Source organism: Siphateles boraxobius, unplaced genomic scaffold (assembly GCF_051911475.1).
Source record: "Siphateles boraxobius isolate OS27281-9 unplaced genomic scaffold, OSU_SipBor_1 148, whole genome shotgun sequence".
In the NCBI taxonomy this organism is placed as follows: Eukaryota; Metazoa; Chordata; class Actinopteri; order Cypriniformes; family Leuciscidae; genus Siphateles; species Siphateles boraxobius.
Genome location: NW_027508753.1, coordinates 7720 through 31541, shown reverse-complemented (window position 1 = coordinate 31541; position 23822 = coordinate 7720). Strand labels below are relative to the sequence as shown.

At 39.9% G+C, this 23822-nt stretch overlaps 1 long non-coding RNA gene across 2 annotated transcripts; it reads left to right on the top strand.

The window, feature by feature from the left end:
* Nucleotides 1-300: 300 nt before the first annotated feature.
* LOC143738533 (uncharacterized) lies at nucleotides 301-4588 on the top strand. Of its 2 annotated transcripts, XR_013203895.1 has the most exons (4): nucleotides 301-511; nucleotides 3259-3343; nucleotides 3912-3961; nucleotides 4339-4357. It is a non-coding gene; the product is annotated as an uncharacterized LOC143738533 (long non-coding RNA). The 2 variants fall into 2 exon arrangements; XR_013203896.1 differs by lacking the exon at nucleotides 3912-3961 and having other exon boundaries at nucleotides 4339-4588.
* Nucleotides 4589-23822: the final 19234 nt, after the last annotated feature.

Sequence of the window (23822 nt, the reverse complement as noted above, 5' to 3'; positions counted from 1 at the left end):
ATAGACTTAACAAAGTCAGTCAAGGTTGCCAACCAGTCGCAACCGAGTGGGCCGTGGGAGTGTATGAGCAGGCATAAGTTTCCTCTGAGGGCGGAGAGAGAGAGAAAACACATAATACGAGAATTTAACAGATGTTGTGGAGACTAGGATGGTTTCAACTTTATTTGCTTTAACATATGAAATTCTGTTATTTTTATGTTTCCTAACACTACGAGACTACTACCCACATCTTTTCATATATTCTCTAATGTTATTTTATTTTCTCTCAAGGTCTAGTCATTAGTGGGTGTGGTTGTGAGCGTTGTTGGTCAATCAGGCTCCTCCTATAACAGAAAAAATCTGCAGGGGGAATATTAGGTGAAAGCTGCCGTTCTCTCCGTTTTTCTTCTGACCAAATCCTTGACAGGTTTCATTCTTTAACGTTTTAACAAACTAGTTTGAAGCGTTATTCTTGTGATCTATCTGGAGTCTCATTCACTAAAGATGGCAGAGGTACCTTCCGCACCTACAGGTAGGAATTAATTTCAGACAGACTCAACGACTGTACATGTTGTTGCCAAATCGATTATATTTCATAACTATCTGAGATTGGTTTTTGTTTTTGCTATTTTTTTTTTTTTTTCATTTAAAAAAAAGTTTCAGTCATCATTGTCATGTAACCTTATAATTGTGTTCTTATCTTAAAGTTCCTTCACACCAAATATAAAACAAAAAGAATATAAAATATAAAAAATAAATAAACAAAAGACCAATGATCATTTTGCGACAAAAACCCAAATAATATCCAAGGAAATGCAAATTCACAGCAACAATCAGCCTTAAAATAAATAAATTCGGCCGTTATGTTTACCTAATATTTATTTATTGATTCGGATGTTATAATTTAACCATCGTAGATCAGCAGGAGGGAAACTTTTAAGATTAAGTCCATAACTACATTTGTATTATATAAGGTACATCATTATTTTATTGCAAGAGATCAATGTTTGTATTTCATTGGCCATATTAATTCTGAGAAATATGGAATCTATTTTTCTGTGCAAGTGAAAAAAGAGCTGCTGCAGAAATTCGCCTTTGTGTAATCTCACAGGCCTTGTTTTAATAATGTCGAAGATGTAGCAAATGTGTACCTGATGGTCCTAGGGGACAGATATTAATAAGGCTTATTTAACAACAAATACATTTTATAATAAGTATATGTGTATATTTACTACATACAGTAATACAGTTTTCACATACTGTATATAATTGAAAAGCCAAGTTTTAAATATTACAGTCGGGGTAAGTATTTAGGAATTTGAATTGTTTTTCATAATAAATCCTCTCATTTAGTCCTTGTTCTTTTACTTTATTTTATTTTAGCTTAGCTTAGTTTAGTTTACTAATAATTTAGGCTTGTCTGACCAGGCCAGTAGAAGAATATAATGATGAAGATGACAATATTCTAGTCAATCTAGTGTGTGTGTGTGTGTGTGTGTGTGTGTGTGTGTGTGTGTGTGTGTGTGTGTGTGTGTGTGTGTGTGTGTGTGTGTGTGTGTGTGTGTGTGTGTGTGTGTGTGTGTGTGTGTGTGTGTGTGTGTGTGAAATTTCGCCATTTTGAATTGAAGGTATATCATTTACGTACAAATATTAAACATTAATGGTTTAAGTTGAAGAGTGAATGTATTCATATTGTGAATGAAATTATCCAACGTGGTCTCCTGGCTTTCCTGATAGCCTTTCACCAAAATAAAAATATTATTTGCAAATAGCTGAAATGCCCATTAATTAACAATTTTTTATTTTTCTGTATTTCCTTAAATCTCTTCTAATCATTTAAAAGGATGACTCACCTTAAAACACATCCTCCGCCCTATTTAATACTTTTCAATAATCACTCACAAAACAACAATAACACTAGGAAACAAACGCAAGAGGTGTAAAAAAATCTGTTCGATTTCTGTGTACTCCCCTTATGGACCGGGTCAAATTGACCCAGATTGGATTCAATACAATTCCTCAAAAATCACACTATGAAAAACAACAAAGATTTAGATACAAACTGTAAACTTTGAACAACATAAACATTTGTCAAACATTACAAAAACATTATATCTGAAAATATGATTTATGAAAATGTTTTTAAACAATTTTTTAAAACAGTTTTGTTTTGACAAAATTGGAAAATAAATAGTATACTGATTTTTTTTTTGTTGCATATATATATTTTTTTTTTTACTTTTTTTTTTTTTACATTTTATGCTTTGAACATCGTAACTGAACAAAAAATAATTGCTGTATAATGAAAATTTTTCATTTTCCTACGTTAACTTTCCCTAGTTCATTATTCACTCACTGGGAAGTGAGAAACCAAACATAACAAAAACATACATCAAATAAATGTTTTTTATTTATTTTTTTGGCTCTGTGAAGCTGCCTTTGAAAATGCTACATAAAGGTTTTGGTTAAAAGCTAGGTATTTTAGATATCTTGAATATTGACATGAGAGCTTATTTTACTATCTGTGTCTGACAAAGATTTTCATCTGTAATTTGCAAGTAATTTTGAACACTGTAATTTTAGCTTTTTCAAGTGTGTTTGGATAGGGTTAGAACACTTTTAGATGCACTTGCACGTTAGAACTGGAGTTGAAGTGCCCTGACATACAGAAAATAAATGTTTTTAATTTGTGTCTGTACAGTTGCTTTTGAATGGCTGTCTATGATGGGTCAAATTGGCCCGCGAACATCACAAACATAACAGTAATTTTGTTTGTATATGTCAAAAAATATCAGCATGTTGAAACTTTACATGCATGCTCATCATGATAAATGAGAAAAAGTCACAAAATATCAAGAAAAAAACAAAGGTTAACCAGTATTTCCAACAACTTACAAAGTATTTGTCTTAGTGACAGAAGCTACCAGTGCAGAAAAATTAGGGATACAAAGATATACATACATTTGGATAAAACACAGGTATCAGTCAATTATCTGTTTCTTCGTTTTTAGGAGCGAAATTTGGAATATAGTTATTATTTTTTTCCTTATATCTCATTATTTTCTTGACACAATTGAAAAGTTTTTTTTGTTCCTTTTTTTGACCCACTGTGGTGAAAATCAAGTTTTTAATGTCAAATCAAAGTATGAGCCGAGTCCATAATAGACGTTTGCTTTCTAATATTGTTCTATCATTCTTCATAGATCAGCTTATTTACTGTCCATTAAGAGAGTACATTTGTTGATTTTATTGTGCTGTTTGTTTTATTTGCATTTATAGATGAGTCGTGGCCTTTGGCTCTTGTCATGATCGTTCTTGTTATGATGGTCTTGATCGGTTTCAAGCTGCGGAAAACGAAACCTCGGTGAGTGAGAGAGAGTTTGAAATTATCATGATTTTATGATTGTTAGAAACCAACTAACATTATACATTTAAAAAAAGATTTTTGAGCCAATATAACAGCTCTTGTATTTCTTTCATTGAAATTGCTTGCATTTGCAAGCAATTTCATTATGTTCAGTTTATCTAAATTTGTAAAATGGATGTTCATCTTTTTGTTTTTAGGGTGAATGCCTTTTGCATGAACTGAAACTAGACAGTTGATGTAGTTGAGAAATGTTTTTGTGAATATGTGGCTAGATAAAAAGTACAGTGAGTTATTAAGTATGTTGTTGTTGTTGAATGAGACACTAATTGAGATGTTGCATTAACATGTCACTCACTTATGAGGCGGTTTGATTTAAAGTCTGAGGTAAAATTATAGATCCTTTATATATAAAATATTTCATATTTTCTAAACTTTAAATGTTGTAACGTTTTTGTCAGACTTTGCGCTTGCGAAACCTGGGCGCTCACGTGACTGATCATTTGAATTTTAAAACCTCATTTACACTTGTGAAAACTGTTCACCTGATTAAATTTCTGCTCGGTAGAACTTTCTGCATACATGTTCACCACCGAGGCAAGAACCAGCATTTTAAATGTAAGAGCCTCGCGTTATATTTATTATAATCGTTGTATTATTTATATTTAATTGTGGGTGGTGATGGCACAATGGATAAGACACATGCCTTTGGTGTGAGAGACCTGGGTTCAAATCCACTGTGAGACACCAATGTGTCCCTGAGCTAGACACTTAACCCCTAGTTGCTCCAGAGGTGTGTGACCTCTGACATATATATATATATATATATATATATATATATATATATATATATATATATATATATATATATATATATATATATATATATATATATATATATATATATATATATATATATAGCAATTGTAAGTTGCTTTGGATAAAAAGCGTCAGCTAAATGTTAATAGTAATCGTTGTATATCATTTTATTTCAGGGAAGTTGGTGACGACAGATAAAAAATAAGAGACGTTGTGACAACCTGTACAGAAGTCATTCAGGTCCACCTTCCACACCAGACTCTCTACTGGCTGTCTGTCTACTATAGCTATTGTGTTCTCTTCAGGAGTGCATGCAGATATTACTCAAGGACATGTACACCTGAATCATTTGCAAGAATAGAAAATGTTTTATTTAACAAATGAATGTTCAGTGCACTTAAATTAAAAATAAAAATGCATTTTTAATTTTTTTTGGTTAAAGTGGCTACACAGTAAAAAACGCAGTGTCAAATTAACACTTAAAGTGTTAATTTTAACACTACTCTGGATCATATATGGTCCCACTCTATCTAGAGTAAAAAGTACACTGTTTGTAGTGTTGAATTTAGAGTGTTAATATAGCACCTTACAGTGTAGAAAAAATACACTGCAAGTGTAAAGTGTTACACTTACAATCTTTACACTATGGGGTTTTAACACCCCTGGTGTTGATTTAAATCCATTGGATTACACTATAAGTGCCATTTATAAAGTATTCTGTTTAGTGCAAAAACAATTTACACTATTATAGTGTTAATGTACAAGATCAGACATAAAATCAAGAGTCTTCAGACAGATGTACAAATCCATAGTTTATTCAAAAAATGGGCAAAGTGGCTCCTTTAAAACATATGCCAGATGTGAAAAGGTTAAATTATCACATTCATGAGGAGTTGCAAAGAAAAAGCAAAAAAACAAAACAAAAAAATTAAAAAAGCATAACATCATCCAATTTGCCAAGACATGACCAAATATGACAGGTATATTTGAACAAGATTGCAGAAAACTACACTGTTAAAAATATTATAGCAATTTAGTTATTTCAACTTATTTTTTTGAGTAGAGATAACTAGATTGTCCAGACAACAAGAAATTTTAAGTTTTCTTGTTCTCAACGAGAGTGAAAGTTGAATGAACACGTCAAATTGTTATTTTAACTCAAAAATGTATGTTTAAACAACTGCACTAGATTTTTTTTTAATTAACAAGTATACTTGTTATTTTAACTTATAAATGTAAGTTGAAACAACTGCACTACATTTTCTGCAGGTTTTACTTCAATTATACTCTAATGCTTTTATATTAAACTAAACTTAATGTATCTATCTATCTTGCTGTCTGGTAGACTGAATGGTCTTAAAACCTAAACTTCTAAACCTAAGCTTTTAAAACCACTTCAAAATTAAATCCTCAACTTCAACAATGTTTTTACAATTATGAGCACAGATTCATTAAATTACACACAAAAAAAAATTCTAGCTCCTTTAGTTTTTATTCATACTCAGATTCAATCCATCATGGGCGGATTTGAGCGATTCATTAAAATGAACCACTCAAGATTATATTCGCTATATATTTTTTTTCACTGAGAATTTTCGAGAGAAGCCATTGGAAACCGGATGATTTTCCATGTTGGACCTTACACGTGTCTTCAGAAGAAATAGACTGATACAGAGTAAGTGTGACATTTTATATTGTGAAAGTGATTGTTGCAAGTTTTTAGTTCGTAATAAGCGTGTTATAGTCTTGTGTTAACAAATAGTATAAAAATAAATCATCCATTAAATTCATAAGTGCAAATGAACATTAGTAAAATTATTTTTTTCAGAATTATTCACAGCAAAAACTCCAGCGTTAAATGAACCCTCCTGGGAGTTTATATGGCTTGTTAAAGTTGGGAGTGTTAAAGTTAAAGAGCTAATTAAGTGATTCATTGAGTGATGATTTACCATTATTGAAAACACCTGATGTTAACAAGCAGAATCACCAAAGGAGAAAATCAAATTTTTTAAGCCACCATTATGGTGATTAGTGTTTGCTTTAGTTGGTCTCGTGACCCTTAACTTGTTAAGATTATATTTTGTTTCGGCTGTTGTATTTGAGTTATAATTTCCAGATGATCAAAGAGAAAAGATGATCTGACGGTGTTGGTTGTGTTTTGACATAATCATCACTTGACTTGCATCACAAAACTTATTTAGAGCCTAATCTCTGACTTTAAATGCATAATGTTGATTACAACATCAAGTGATTATGCAGTACAAAATCTAGAAATTTCTAAACAGTCCAAAAGATTTTGTAAAAGTTTTTCTAATAAAAAAAAAATAAATTTTAGGCACAGATATAAAGAATCAGTGTATGACACTCAACAATGGTGACAAACAGAATATTCAATTAGGAAAAGGATATTACTAAGGCATTTCAGATCATAATTTATTCATACCGCAATGCATGATGGGAGTCATGAATGAGTTTTGATTGGTGGCACCCAAAATGCACTGCAACATGCTTTATTATTGTCACCATTGTTGAGATTCACAGGCTGATTATTGATGTCAGTGTGTCTAAATAAAATATTTTAAATTTTATAGTGTTTTGATCAGAAAAACTTTTAAGAAATATTTTGGACTATATTGAAAATGCTGAAAAACGTTTGCTATAGAATCACTAAAAAAAACTCTCAAGTGATGATTATGTAAGAATCCGTCAGAATCACCTTTTAGCTTTGAACATCTGGCAGTTATAACTCAAATACATATTACTCAAATATTGGTAACTTTTACAATGTAATCCAAGTAATTTCTTAAAACTTAATCACATACAACGTTTTTTTGTGTTTGTTTTTTTAAACAGACATCAAGAATCAGCCTGTGAATCTCAACAATGGTGACAATTATAAAGCATTTTGCAGTGTGTTCTGGATGCCACCAATCAAATCTCATTCATGGTTCCCATCATGCATTGCTGCATGAATAAATAATGAGCTTATGTTCAGAGGTGATCTGTTTGTCACCATTGTTGAGATTCATACGCTAATTCTTGATGTCTGTATGTGCCTACCTGAAATACTTTTGAGAAGGTTTTTTTGTAATTGATTTGATCACTTGGATTTAATTGAAAGGGCTAAAAAAATGCATACTCTACGAGGACAATGCTGCTATAATCCATAAGGTAAACTTAACTCTGAAATTGTGCTCTCAATGAATTCTGTGATTCAGGCCAACTATTGATTATGTTAAAACACAACCAACACCATTATATCTCCTTTTCTCTTTGTTCATCTGGGAGGTATAACTCAGGTACAGCAGCCAAACAAAATCTAAAGTTAATGACTTAAGGGTCAACAGCCCAACTTAAGCAAACACTGATCTCCATAATGGTAACATACCAATTACGATTTTCTCCTTCAGTGATTCTGCTTGTTAACATCAGGTGTCTTTGATAATACTCAATTATCACTCAATTAATCACTTAATTATCTCATTAAATTTAGCACTGCTTCAGTGTTCATTTAACACTCTCTGAGTGTTGACTCATATAAACACTGAGGAGTGTTAATTTAACACTTTGGGATTTTGCTGTGTATTAATGGATCAACACAATTGTTAGATTCCAAAGTCACCAGTGAATCAAGTTATTTCATGATCATTATAAAACCATCAACAGATAACCATTATAACATGATCTCATTTCACTTTAGCTTTCTTTGCTGCTGCAAATTTGTTTGACTAAACACACTGCCACAACGGCCAAAAAAAAGACTAAAGATATAAAAGAGTTAAGAGCCCAACTGAACACTAATCACTGTTATGGTGACTTAAAATGAAAAACAGAGTTAACCCTCTGTTAATTCTCAATAAAAACTTCTGTAGAATTCTGACAGAAATAAAGTCAGTCTGGTTAGTAATAAGTGAAGCTGGTAATGCTGTTTGTGGAGTTGTTTAATCCTCCTCTGCTGAGATCTTCACAGATTTAATATCTTCTTTTATCTTCAGGTGATTTCATCTAAGGCTGTGTCTGAAGTCAGTTGTAGTTCTTGTGTTTCTGCTCATCTCTTTTTCTATTCTCTTATTTCCTTCAGTGATTCTGCTTGTTAACATGCTTATTAAGGTTGAGATGACTCCATATTTAATATACACAGATGTTGTGGCTCAGATAAAGTCCCGTTCTGGTTTATTTCTTTGCTCTTGGCTGACATGTGGCATTGCTATGGCCTGCTTGTGGCCCAGATCTGGCAAACAGGAGTGGGCCACCCAAGGGCCGTCAGTCCAAGCTGCATGTGGGCCAGATCCGCATCCCACAAGTGCCAGATGTGGGCCGGATCTGGGCCGAAACAATATTGCTATCTGGGATGTGATCAGTGTGCGAAAAGATTCACATACAAACATTAGCTTGATGCTCACATCAGAGTTCACACTGGAAAAAGCCGTTCTTATGTGATCAGTGTGGGAAGAGTTTGACACAATCAGCACACGTTAAAGAACACATGAGTATCCACATGGTAGAGAAGCAGTGATCAGTGTGAAAAGAGATTTTAAAGCAAACAAAGTTTACATCAGATAATTCATACTGGTGTTCAAGCTTTTATGTGCTTTGAGTGTGAGAAGACTTTTACTTCAGCGAACGATTTAAAACTGCACCAGAGAATTTACACTGGAGAAAGATCTTACAAGTGTTCACACTGTAACAAGAGATTCAGTCAGTCATCATCTCTGAAAACACATGAGTGGATCCACACCAGAATACGGGACGAGTTTCGCTATTAAACGCTACCTGGAAAAACACATAAGGATCCATGTAGTGGAGAAACCACATCAACACCGTCTGAAATCTGAATCTTTATGTGTTGAGCAACAAAGTCTCTTCTTTTTAATTGCTTTCCCAACAGCAACAATGAGCGACAGAAGATTTTGTTGGTTGATTGGTGAACAATTTTCACATGTCTGTTCAGAGCCATGAAAAAAAAAAAAAAAAAAAAAAAAAAAAGCTAAAAATTCCAATTCACTCTCTGACAGTAGGTGGCGCTCTTGGAAAAGCAGAAGTGTGGAACTACACATAGCAAAGCTGTGCAACCTTCTGTGACAAAAATGTGGAAATTTCCTGTAGCTCAAACAGTAGAGCAAGGTTTTAAGTTTGATTCCTATAAGGAAAAACTGATAAGAATGTAAATGTGTACCTTGAAATGCAATGTAAGTCACTTTGGATAAAAGCGTCTGCCAAATGCATTAATGTAAATACATTTTCAAGTTTCATCAGCAACCTTGCTGCACAAGGTTTGTTTTGCACTAATCAATTGTTCCACAATGTGGCAACACTGGCCCAGGCCGCCGTTGTCTAAAGAGAAAAAAATTTGAACTAAATTAAACAACAACAAAACACCGGAGACTGCAACAACAACAGTCTCCACATTGACAAGCGCTTGTGTGAGGGGAGTTGAGACACCTGCAACATTAGATTAAAATAATACAAAGACATTTTAGAACATGGGTGAGTGTGATTCCCGAATCTGATCATATTTGTACAGACCATAGACTGTAAAAAATATCGATGTAGTATCCGTTACGTCACCCGAAGGTTTCTGAAAAGCATTTTTGAAGCCTAAAGTGCCGTCTTGGCAGCACGACACACCCGGAAAACAGAAAGGTGGAGCTGAGGCGCCTGGTTGCTGAAACCACCCCTGCCTAGCTGGACGTGATCGAGTTTGCTCAGGCTACAGCCTGGTTCACACGGCAGGATAATTAGGCCGATTTTAGCCCCGATTTACCCCTTCCGACAATCATAAGGATGCTCCGATTATCGTAAAATAATCTGATCCGATATTCCTGCCGTGTGTGGTGTGTTAAGAGTGCTCTCGTCTGCTCGGAAGGACGTCGGGACCGCTCCGATCTCAAATCGGGGATATCCAACATGTTGTATTTTTTGGGCCCGATTTCTCCTCGTGTGTGGTGTCCACCGGTGACAAACGAGCACGCAGCCTGTGGACTGTGGCGTGTAGCCAATCAGAAAGCGAGGCGCAGAGGAAGCACCGGGAAACAAAATCAAAACAGCCGTCCATGCTCGTGTTGTCTCCACTTCTTTGACCATCCCCTTTTCTTTTGATAACGTTTTTTTTTTCGGTTAAAAACAAACTACAAACTATCGCCACTGCATCCTCTTCGTCCGCCATGATTGTTTACTCTGAAGTCACGTTTGACCTCGAGGGATTTTGCGAGATTTTCCGTCTGACCTGGGAATGCTCTGGAGTCATATCGGTTCGTGTGTTCGTGTGGATTTTGCCGTGTGGCTGTGCACCACACACTGTATGACCAAAACTGTTAGCCCGTGATTTTTTATCGCCGTGTGTGGGGTCTCTCAGGTTTGGAAAATCGTCCGACAATTTTAAAATCGTCCCGTGTGAACCAGGCTTAAGAGAGTAGCCCCAGAGTGCAGTCTGGACGATGGGATGGGGCGAGACTTTTAGGTGGGGCGACACGTGTCGCTCCGCCCACACCCGATTTTATTGGTTTATAATACAGCAATCTTATTGGCATAGACGGTTGAGGCATGAGCATGCGCATTCCTTTATGTACGAGTTTATGAATTATCTACGACGCTGTTTGGCCATACTATATTAAGTGATAACCATGGCGATTTCAGTAACGATCAATTGGATAATGTTTTGATGAACTTACGAATCAAGTTAGATGAAGTTACTGTCAAAATGTATTCGCAATTCACATCGTTTCAAAGCAGCTTTACAAAAAGTCATATTGTAAGCTATATTGAGCAGTTTTATGGCTTGGCGATATCACAAAATATGTTGCTGATAAGTAATACACTGTTTGAGATTTAGCCTAGCTATTCTATATTAATTTACCCTGCAGATAAGTCAGTGCCACTTTTGGTGGGCAATGAGCATGACTGCATGAAATTACTGGCATATCAAAGGAGAGATAATTTCTATGTGGGCTGATTTAGACAATATTTTTCCGCATGTCATGCAGAGCTCCTTAATTTTACATCATTCGTTTATGCTTCTTCGTTTTTCCATTAGGATCAGTGAATAAACACAAACTTGGGATTTTACACAAATTATGATAATTTCCTGTATTTCAGTGAAACAAAGGATAAATCCGAAAGTGTGTTTCATTTTATTTTAAAGCAAAACCGCGGTGACAAATACGACAGGCTACCAAATAGCAAGCCCTGGCCATTGGGTTATGTGCGTACAATGGGAATAAAATCCGTGCAGCGCTGCAATGTGAAAATAAATTTACATTTTTCAGAATTATTATTATTATTTTTTTTACTAAAACAGATGTTATGTCGATCTATAGCAAATATTATAATGTATAATGTGCAAGAAAGAGCGTATTTAAGCAATTGGCCTACATGTTCATATCACTTCTCTGCTGAGTGTTTTATTTATTTTATTATAGCCTATTATAATTGCACAGATTTATAGCAGTGGGTTTTTTTTATGGTTATGCAGCTAGCCTATATGTGAGTGTTAATATTTGTAACCATTTTTATCCCGTAGCCTACATGAACATGAACACGCAATGCGATGGTGGATGAATAAACAATTGGATTTTTTGTATACCTGATGTCACAGTCACAGATAGACAGTCGTACATAACCGGTTGACACTTATTAGAAAACATGAATCTTTAAAAACTATAACATAGGGCTTTACAGAACCAATAGGCCCTCATATTGTATGAACAGGTAAACGTCTCGGTTACGTATGTAACCCTCGTTCCCTGAGTAGGGAACGGAGACGTCTCGTCGGAGGAGTTTCCAACGAATTGGGATCACGCTAGGGAGACCAACTGCCTTCGAGTGAACTAAAACGAGCCAATAAACATTGGCATGCAAGATTTGCATTCCGCGCGCCGCCTACCAGTGCGGGTATAAAGCGGAACCAAGCGCATACACATTTGCTTTTTGCTGAGGAGCCGGACGGTGTCCAGTCCTCCGCGAAGGTACAGCAGCATGGCGACGGGACGAGACATCTCCGTTCCCTACTCAGGGAACGAGGGTTACATACGTAACCGAGACGTTCCCTTTCGTGGGAACTCCTACGTCTCGTCGGAGGAGTTTCCAATGAATTGAAATCCATAACAAAACGCCATGGTGCATACGGCGCAAGAAGCAGGACCTGCTCCTCGTCCTCCCTGACCTTGCAGAAAATCTGTGCGAGAAGGCTCACTGGGGGAAACGCATATTTGCGAAGGCCCCGGGGCCAGCTGTGTGCCAGTGCATCCGTGCCGAGGGATCCTTCGGTCAGGGAATAAAACAGCCGGCAGTGGGTCGTGTCCGGAGAGGCAAACAGATCTATCTGAGTGGCTCCGAAGATTCCCCAAATCAGCTGGACCACCTGGGGATGGAGTCGCCATTCTCCCGGAAGAGGCGGCTGCCGTGAGAGCTCGTCGGCTACACGGTTGAGCGCACCAGGGATGTGAATGGCCCGAAGCGACCTCAGATGCTTCTGACTCTATAGGAGGAGATGGCGGGCGAGTCGCGACATACTACGGGAGCGTAGACCACCTTGACGGTTGATGTACGCAACGGTCGCAGTGCTGTCCGTACGGACAAGTACATGCTTGTGTAGAAGCAGCCCCTTGAGGCGGCACAAGGCTAAGCGTACTGCTTGCAACTCTAGGCAGTTGATGTGCCAATGCAGTTGAGGCCCCGTCCACAGACCTGAAACTGCATGCCCGTTGTACGTGGCCCCCCACCCGTTGGCAGAGGCATCTGTGAAAACCACAGCATGCCTGGAAACCTGGACTAAGGGAACTCCGGCCCGTAGAAACACAGGGTCCGACCAAGGAATAAAGGTTTGGCGACAGTGCGGGGTAATGTTGACCCGGAACGTGCCGCTCTGCCACGCCCATCTCGAGACTCGATCGTGAAGCCAGCGCTGAAGCGGTCTCATATGAAGCAGGCCGGGCGGCGTTACTGCGGCTGCGGCTGCCATATGCCCCAGGAGCCTCTGAAACTGTTTCAGTGGGACCGCAGACTTGCCTTGAAAAGACTTGAGGCAATTGAGCACTGACTGGACGCGCTCCTCGGTGCGGCGCACAGTCTGACTGACCGAGTGGTCAGTGGCCGCCTCCATGACTTTCGTGAAGACACGGGGCGACAGGGCCAAGCCCAAGGGTAGGACCTTGTACTGATATGCTCGACCCTCGAACGCAAACCGAAGAAAGGGTCTGTGACGAGGAAGAATCGAGACATGAAAGTACGCGTCCTTCAGGTCGATCGCTGCAAACCAATCCTGGGGACGGATGCATTCGAAAATGCGTTTCTGCGTGAGCATTTTGAACGGGAGCTTGTGTAGGGCCCGATTCAAAACTCGCAGGTCCAGGATCGGCCGTAACCCACCGCCTTTCTTGGGTACAATGAAGTAAGGGCTGTAGAACCCAGACCTCATCTCGGCTGGAGGGACCGGCTCGATAGCGTCCTTCGCCAGCAGGACGTCGATCTCCTTCCTCAAAACAGGGGCATCGACACTCCGCACACAGGTGAAGCAGATGCCCACTAACTTGGGAGGCTGGCGGGCAAACTGAATTGCATAGCCGAGCCGAATGGTACCAATGAGCCATCGGGACGGTCTCGGAAGCGCTAGCCAGGCTTCGAGAGACCGTACCAACGAGCCCACGCGAACCACTGGCGTACCTGCGGAGGGGCAGCGAGGTGGAAGGCAGGGGCCGGACTCCGGAGGCATTACTGCGGCAGAGAGAGGGGTCTGGGTGTGCGGGGCAACACCTACCTTCTTCCACCGGGGGCAGGCAACAGGGAAGGCCAGGAGGCGTTCAGCTGCTGGCTGTCCCGAGGCGAAGGAAGGAGGGGGAACGGGGAGGGAGGCCCGGAGGCGTCGAATCCCGATTTCCACACCTCCTTGCCCAGCAGGAAACGAGAGTGACGAGGCCGTAGCGGCGTCACTGGCGTCCGAGCGCTGGGGTGAGGGGAATGAGAGCGGTGAGGCAACGTGGCGGCGCACACTGTCATTCTGACCCTCTTAGACTGAGGAGACTGGGAGGGGCGAGTTACTTGGGCGACCTCGGCTGCCAGACTCGACCGTGAGTGACCCAGAGGAAGTAGAAACTGCTCTTTTATTGAAACTTTGGGTTCTGCTGACCGCGTGGTCAGCGGCAGAACAGAAAGAAAAGGAAAAAAAAAGATTCTCCGCCCGGCCCTCCTCCGGGGGAGGGAGAGGAACAGAGGTTCCCTCCCGATGAGCAGCCACTGCGTCCTCTGGGTTGCCCGTCTCAGGGTCACTTGCCTCTCCTCTTCCCGGGAGGTTTAGACGACTCCCGAGCGGGCTGGGCGGCTCTCTTGCGGCCGGCACCCTGCTGCCTAGGGGGCTGCTGCCTAGGCTGGGCAGGGGCGGAGGCGACGGCAGGAGGGCTCCCTCGGCGACGAGCAGCCGGAGGCGCAGGCGAAGGGGACGGGGCAGCAGCAGGCCATCTCCGAGGCATGATGTTCTTGATAACCTCCGACTGCTTCTGAGCGGCGGAGAACTGTTGGGCATAGCTCTCCACCGAAGAGGCCACCCTGGGATATGGGCGAGTTCAGGAACCTGGACTTGTCCGACTCACGCATATCGGCCAGGATGAGCCAGAGGTGTCGCTCCTGGACCACCAGCGTGGACATCGCCCGACCCAGGGAACGTGCAGTGACTTTCGACGCCAGGAGGGTGAGGTCCGTCGCCGTACGCAGCTCTTGGAGCACCCCTGGGTCGGTACCACCATCCTGCATGTCAGAGAGCGCTTTGGCCTGGTGGACCTGGAGAAGCGCCATGGCATGCAGGGCAGAAGCAGCTTCTCCGCACGCGCTGTAGGCCTTTCCAGTCAGACTGGAAGAGAACCTACAGCCGCGGGAGGGGAGTGTGGGGGTACCCCGCCAGGTGGACGCAGTCTTAGGACACAACTGCATCGCTACTGACCGTTCCACTGGGGGGATGTCCACGTATCCCTTCACTGCCCCGCCATCGAGAGTGGTGAGGGAGGAGGAGGGAGTCGATCTGTGTCTGGCCGCCAGAGGTGCCATCCACGACCTCGTCACCTCGTCATGCACTTCCGGAAAGAAAGGAACCGGGGCGGGGCGCTGAGAACCAGCACGAGCCGCCCCGAGATACCAATCGTCGAGCCGCGAGGGTTCGGGACGCGGTGGAGGGTTCCACTCGAGCCAGACACCCGCAGCCGCCCGGGAAAGCATAGCGGCCATTTCCGGATCAGGCTCGGCTAATGCTACCACACCAGAAGGGGGCAACGCAGTCGGGTCGTCATCTCCAGAAGATGACCGCTTTCCCTCCGATGCAGCAATCGACATCTGGTCCTCCGGCGGAGCCCCGAAGGAAACGACTGGGACCACACGAGATGGCCCAGTGCGCTCCTCCGGAGGCTCCAATGGCAGCGATGCGGAAGAGTGAGGAGCCTGCGGGGGTCTTTCACCCGGCTGGACATTCCTCACTGTAACCCTCAGACCACCATTGGGATTAGCCGAACTAGCCTTCTTCTGAAGTGAACCAGAAGAAGAACTAGATCGGGGAATCTCCAAAGGGACTCCCCCTCGTTTGAGGGATCTTAGTCTTGATCTAAGCATCGCGACAGTCATGTTCCCGCAGTGAGAACATGACTCGTTCACGAACGCTGCCTCAGCGTGCGTGAGGCCCAAGCACGAGAGACAGCGATCGTGACCATCAACCGGTGGCAGATATCGACCGCATCCAGAAACACACGGATGAAACGTCATCCTGAAAAGGACGCGATCTTCACCCGTGTTACTCTTTTAGAGAATGCTCTCTTATTGTGCTGAAGCACGCAGGGATCAACGTGGCAGCACAGCGGGGAAACTGCAAGCCCGCTGTGTGCACTCAACCGAATACCAGCTGTGAAAACAGCTCTTTTGAAAGATGTAGATAGCGTGTAATCACAACCGGCAGCCGGGAGCTCGCGAAGATCGCTGAAGCGCCGTCACACCAACACAGAGAGATCCAGAAAAAGAGCAGACTCGTTGAGCACAAAGAAAACACTTTCTTGGAACTCATTCACTCAGAGGACAAAACCTGTCGGCTCCGAAGCAAAAAGCAAATGTGTATGCGCTTGCTTCCGCTTTATACCCGCACTGGTAGGCGGTGCGCGGAATGCAAATCTTGCATGCCAATGTTTATTGGCTCGTTTTAGTTCACTCGAAGGCAGTTGGTCTCCCTAGCGTGATCCCAATTAGTTGGAAACTCCTCCGACGAGACGCAGGAGTACCCACGAAAGGGAACAACCAGGAAACGTGTTTGCCATTAAACATTTTAATTTGCACTTTGTACCAAATAATGCAAGCATTGGACAACAAATCTCGTTAAAAAAAATGCCAACAAAAAAGGTCATGCTTTAGAATTTAAAATCAGCTGCTTACATTACAGTGAATTATCATAATTTGCGTAAAATCCCGAGTTTGTGCTGATCCACCGATCCTGATAGAAATATGAAGAAGCCTATGGCAAGCCGTTTTAGCTTAAATTGTACTCAGCCTTACTCGTCGTAATTGCAGAATGTTTATCTTTGGCAAAAAATATATATTGATGGTAAAATTCTGTTAATAACAAGTAACCTCTTTTGGTCAGTGATGAAATTCGTCAACCATTTTTCTTGATAATGATTCAATATTTATTACCTTATCATCTTTGTTTATATTTTCCTTTGCAATAAATTATGTGTCTGAGAGATAAAATAAAAATAGTCTCAAACTTCCCAACTAAAGGAAACACTGTTTACCATAATGGTGACAAACTATTTTCAATAAAACATCATCTAAAACTCTGTTGATTCTCAAAAAGAACTTCTGTAGATGAATTACATAAATAAGGTCAAACTGGTTTGTAATAAGAGAGATTTCTTGTCTTTTCAGTTGATTCCATCTAAAGGCTGATTTATACTTATGCGTCGGAACTACGCCAGAGCCTCTATGCTATACACTACGAGTTGGTTTTCATGTATACTTCTGCGTCGTTGTCCGCTTTGACGAGTAATTACACATGCAGAAGGAGCATCTGAAACTCGAGGGAGGGGTTCTAGCGAACCAATCACAGCGCTTGCGTCCACGTAGAATTGACGCGTTGTTACATTTTTGGCGAGGTGCACGTCAGGGTACGCCGAAGGGTACGCGCGCTACACACAGCCTACGACGTAGCTACGGCGTTAGTTTGACGCAGAAGTATAAATTGGCCTTTAGGCTGTGTCTGGAAGTCAGTGATTTTGCTTGTTATCATCAGATGTCTTTAATGATCAAACAATCATCACTCAATGAATCACTTAATTATCTAATTAACTGCATCAGTGTTACTTTTAACACCCTGTTGGTGGTTCCCATATAAACACCAGGGAATTTACTGTGTGTATAATATATTATGTCTAAGTAATTACAGTTTCCAGTTCCAAAGAATACTTTAGAAGTTTGTTTGAATTGTAATCTATAAACATTTGAATTCAATGCAGATAGTTTTTTGTAAATTCACAGTTTCACAGAACAGATATGTTCAAATGGGCACAAAGTATGGACTTGAAATTCGCAGCCTACACTCAAATTTGCAATACAGGCAGGGGACTTCATGATGGCCACCATCATTCTGCTGTCGGGAAATAACTACTACAAAGTGTCACACCTGTTTAATTACATGAACATGAGCTTTCTAGGGAAGGACACTTTTTTAATAGTCAGGATACCTACTGCTTAGGAGCAATAAAGGACATGTGGGAGGACAAGAGATGTGCTTGCCATTCAACGTATGAAGACTAAGGATGGTGTAGTTGTATTAGGGAAGTCCTATGGCTTTTTAAAAAATGTAAATAATCAATGCAATACCTACATATCATTCTATGTGCTGAAGAGTGTGATAGCCTTGAGAGTTTTAGCCTGTTGATAATACTTTGTTTGATTGTTCTGCCTTTTTCTTGAATATTAAATCAAATCTCATTTATTGTGCCCTATACAGCAGATGGACGAATGTATAGCCCCGGATACTGTGCCCAGTATTGCTCTGTAAGTGTGGATTTCCTGCTGGGCTTCAGGCTGCAAGACTGCCGAATGACTAAAGAAATGTTATTAGCATGATGGTAGAAAAATGTACATTTCTTGTCTATTACCGCCCACTGCTACTTATACCAACAACGGAAATAAGCACAGTTACAATAGCTTAATATGTGGGAGAGCGATGCTATAGAGAGCGACAATATAGTATACACTGTAAAAAAAAATCCCGTAAAAAACGGTAAAAGTCTGGCAGCAGAGTTTCCAGACGGATTCCGTTAAATTACACCAAATATCCATTTCACAAAATTACATGCAAAAACTGTAAAAATACATAATTGACTTTATGGTCAAAATTAATTAAATTGCAGTATATTAGTTGATAATGGCTTATTAAACCGTGGAAAAATGGATAAATGATGTATAGGCCCTTCAATGTATAGCATAGGGAAACTTCACCATTCGAACACAGAGGTCCTTCCTAATGATCAACAGATGTTGGCAGTACATTCATACTCAGCAAAATCCCCAGTGTTAAATTAACACTCCTCAGTGTACATATGTGTCCACACTACAGGGTGTTAAAATTAACACTGAAGCAGTGTTGAAGTTAATCAGATAATTAAGTGATTAATTAAGTGATAATTGAGCATTATTGAAGATACCTGATGTTAATAAGCAGAATCAATCACTACGTTTACAAGCAGCCAATATTCGGGTTATGGACGGGTTAAGGTCACTATTCGGGTTTCTGAAACATTAGGAATAACCCGTTTACATGCGTGAGCAGAGAGAGTTAATCCTGTATACATGGAATTGCAATATTCCGATGTAAACGGCGACGCACGGTTAGCGTCTGGACGTACGGACAACCTTAAGACGCAATTCACACTAGTGAACTGACTCGAGGCCCAGAGAAGGAAATGAATAGTTGAAATGAAGTCGTTATTTTTGTGTTTTTTTTCGCACAAAAAGTATTCTCGTCATTTGATAAATTTAGGATTGAGCCACTGTTGTCACTTGGACTATTTTAACAATGTCTTTAATAACTTTCGGGGAACAAGTGTCAATCCCTTAAGAAGCCTATGGAGGAGTGATCCAGCTCTCAGATATAATCAAAAATATCTTAATTCGTGTTCCGAAGATGAATGAAGTTCTTACGGGGTTGGAACAACATGAGGGTGAGTAAATACTGAGGGGGCTTTTACACTGGGCTCGTTTGCTGCGGTCCGAGCCCGGACGTGATTGTTCCTGGTGCCCCCCGCAGTGTTGGTCTGGTTTCACACTCAACTTGATTCTATCGAACTCTGGTGCGTTTGCGTGCATCTTACATCATTGCAAACGTGCACGGCGCATGATAGAAAACACGACGCAGGTCAATATATTGTGTTTTTTATTAATTTGGTGCCATTATGCATAGCTGAGTAAACAACGCAGGTTAACGTGTGTGGGTGTGCGTGTGTGTGTCGCATAAGCTGTCTTTCCGCTGCTTGCAAATGGCTATTTTGAGGAGACAGTGGATTTCCATTAATTTGTTGCCCTGATTGCACACACTATGCGCGAATACACTGCAGACTCACTCTTGCTCGTATCCAAGGCAAATCTTCATCCCTTACGTGGGTTTTATTTAACTAAATACATCATAATCGGCTAAAACGCATGTTCAGGATACTTTTCTTCCTGAACGAGTGCGCATCCGTGTTGCTTTTACATACACGCGAACCGGGAGCAACCGAACTCAGACCACCTCCTCCAGGTAGTCTCGGGTTCGGTACCCCAGTGCGCTCCCGGGTCCACATGACAGCATTCACATTAGCGATTTTTCATGCGAACCGTGCCCCGTTCCAAACTAAACTGCCAGTGTGAAAAGCCCCCTGACAGAATTTTCATTTTTGGGTGAACTATCCCTTTAACATTGGGTGAACACCACTAATGGCCAATCATCACTTAATTCATCACTTAATTATCTCATTAACTTCAACACTGCTTCAGTGTTAATTTTAACACCCTGTAGTGTGGACACATGTACACTGAGTAGTGTTAATTTAACACTGGGGATTTTGCTGTGTACAGGACAAAGGAATCCTATACTACATGCTTACACTGGATACATTTTGAATATGCTGAGACTTAAGACAGTTAAACTAGAACTTCTTATAGCTGCCAGGAGAGCATTGCAATAGTCCAGGATAGAGCAGACAAGGAGTTGTGTAGCACCGATAGGAAGGGCCTGGTCCTCAATTATGTATAAGGCAAATCAGCAGGATCACACAGCAAGGTTTGGCTAATAGCCTATAGCATTTAATAACATCAATTTACTATATTAAATACAAAATATAATATATATTAATGTTTAATTCACTTACCATATATAAACATTTATGGGGGGGGGGGCATTAAAAACATGTTAAGGAATACATAAAGGATCTGCAATATATGTAATTAATTTACTCTTGCAATATTAATTAATAAGGAATATTAATAATTATATACAAATACCTTTTTTATGTAACTTTGCAGATGTTGTTTAAACAGCAACAATACACACAAACTAAAATTAGAAAATTGAAATCATATTCAACCAGCCCTTTAAGAAATTAAAGCATTCTTGATAAATGATAAAAGACAATTTGTATTAAACTTATTGTTTCAGAACTGTTGTTCCCAACTATAAAGCAAACAAACTCAAACGAAACATTTTAAATAAGACAACAACCTCTAAACCTCTGTTAATTCTCAATAAGATCTTCTGTAGACGTGTGCCATAGTCAGTCTGGTTAGTAATACGTGAGGCTGGTAATGCTGTTTGTGGAGTTGTTTAATGAGATCTTGAGAGAGTTAATGTCTAATATCTTCAGTTCATCTAAGCTTGTGTCAGAATAAAGTTGTAGTTTGTGTTCTTATTTCTCTTTCTTTCAGTGCTTGTTCACAGCAGGTGTTTCAATGATTGAAAGAATGTTTCAGGAACATCACACTAACCTTTAAATAACATTCTAATAACATTCAGGAAACATTTTTGTGTTCTTGAAATGTTACAAATTTTAAATCAAAATTTAGTTAGAGAAAAATTAAGAACGTTTGAAGAACATAACTTTTTTTAAAAAAAAGTTCCTCTAAAGTCAAGAAAATTGAGAATTTTTACGTTCCCAGAACCAACAGTGCATATTTGGAGAACATTCGTATAACAAAATTCTGTTAGCTGGGGATAAACCTCTCATCTGGCAAAACACATTTTTCTCAACTCCCAGTTTTACTCTGAGATTTTCCCATTGTGATTGGCACCAAACTGTGTCTGTGGTGTTCTTTCAGCGCCTAAGAAATCTATTCGACGTCTCCGATGGACCCGGTTTTTTCCTAAAATCGGACAGGAGGAGCTCTAGGACTGACTCACGGGGTAACCTCGGTGTTCACTGCCCCATCAGTCCAAACCCAAAAAAACGCATTTGTTTGGAAGCTCTAGGAATGGAGTCGATCCAGTCCGCACCCCACAGAACCTCGAGTTTAATCATACATCAAACTCACTACTCCACCACAGACCCAGGCCATCATTATGGTTTCATCTCTCAATTTCCCAGTGTCAATTCTCAGTTCCACAATTGACTCTTTCCACATTGACTCCACCACAGACCCAGGTCATCAGCATGGTTTCATCTCTCAAATTCCCCAATGAAGTAATTTATGTTTGTCTCTTACCCAATTCTCATTGCCATTTGAGTTCAGTTTAGAATCAAAAGGAGGAATACAGTGCAGTCAGTCGGACATACAGTGGATACAGTTATAAAAAGAATTAAAAGATTAATACGATTATACATCAACTTCTCATTTGGCGAAACACTGGTGTATCATATTTTGTACAGCTGCTTGTTTTACTGTTTATGGATTGGACACATGTAAGAGAATACGAGAATACGGCCATTCAATAGTATCTTATCAACAGTTTCTTAAATAATTATTGTAACAAAATGTAAAGAATAACCTATAGCCTTCTTTTAAGTAACATCAATTTTGTATTTTAAATACAAAATATAATACATTGAACATGAGAATTCATGTTTAATTCACTGACCATATATAAACATTTAAGGGGGCATTAAAAACATGTTAAGGAATACATAAATGATATACAAATTTATGGAAGTTAATTTACTCTTAAAATATTAATAAGGTTATTAATGTGATCATGTACAAATAACTGTTTTTATGTACTTATAGGACGGAATAATAAGTGCATTTTAAAATGTTTTGTCTTATTCAGCATCCAATAAAAGGTAACAGACAAATACTTGTATTTATCCATTAAATAAGTTGTTTTTGTTTTACCAAGTTCAGTCCAAACTGGGTTCAGAGATGATCAGTTCTGTGTGGTTTAAGATTCAGTTCCTCTTCTTTCTTTCTTCTTTAACCACATGTGTTTCTTTAAAAACATGTGTGGTTAAAATAACTCAGCAGTAACATGTTTCCAAACCTCAACAGTTAGTGTCAGCGAAATTACAGTGTAAATGAGAAGGAAGCTAGCTCTGTCACAGTAAAAACTCCAGTGTTAAATGAACTCTCCTGGGAGTTTATATGGCTCCAGACTCATGAGTGTTAAAGTTGAACGCCCGGAGATCGCCTGGATCTCACAACTCCGAAAACGTCAGATACATTTTTCAAATTGGCACTATCTTTATAAATGTGGTGATGGGATCAATCATTATACTGATTGGGGGCGGATACGGTACATTCAAGGGATATAAAAGGTGATGAGTTTGACATCATTAAGCACGTCGTCCTGGGAGTGATGTCATTTCATAAAAACTTAACTCAAAATTTGGCTTCTGTATGAGTTCAGTGATCCAGGTCAAATGATTGTGATATAATGATTATGTTAAAACACAACTATGGGTAAATATAAAGTTAATAATGTGGGGGTCAAGAGTCCAACTAAAACAAACACTGATCGTCATAATGGTGACCTGAAATTCCGGTTTTCTCCTTCAGTGATTCTGCTTGTTAACATCAGGTGTCTTCAATAATGCTCAATCATCACTCAATTATTCACTTAATTATCTCATTAACTTTAACACTGCTTCAGTGTTCATTTAACACTCAGCTCAGAGTTTAATTGGGTTGCTTAAAATGACTTCCATGATGTTGAAGTTACATGAACAAATTATGTTTGTTTAACGAAGGCCAGTTATGTGGAACCGGTGGAACCTTTTTACATAAAAAAGTTTAGTAAAGCCAACACATCATTTTTGTAGTGTTTTATTGGATCTAGGCATCCACTGTCGATCCGTTCCTTTACTCTAATCACTTGAAGATCTCATTCCAGTGAACAAGGGTCTTCTTGCTGACCATAACAACGCATGTGTTGCCGATCTGTACTGTATATTTATTGTTTGACGATCTCATTCCAGCGAACGAGGGTCTCCTTGGCGACCGGGTCCCTAGCGCGTTCCCAGCTTTTGGTGACGCATCTAAATTTAGTCGTTAATAGAATTGATATTAAGACTTGAGTACAGTAGCGAGAAGCTACTGGTTTTGTCACTACTATTGTGTTTCATTGTTTGTATATTAAAAGACACCAGTTTTGTATTTTATATGTATTGAGGAATAAAATCTGCGAAGCGATTATCCTTGTCTGATACCTGACTCAGCCACTACGAATCTG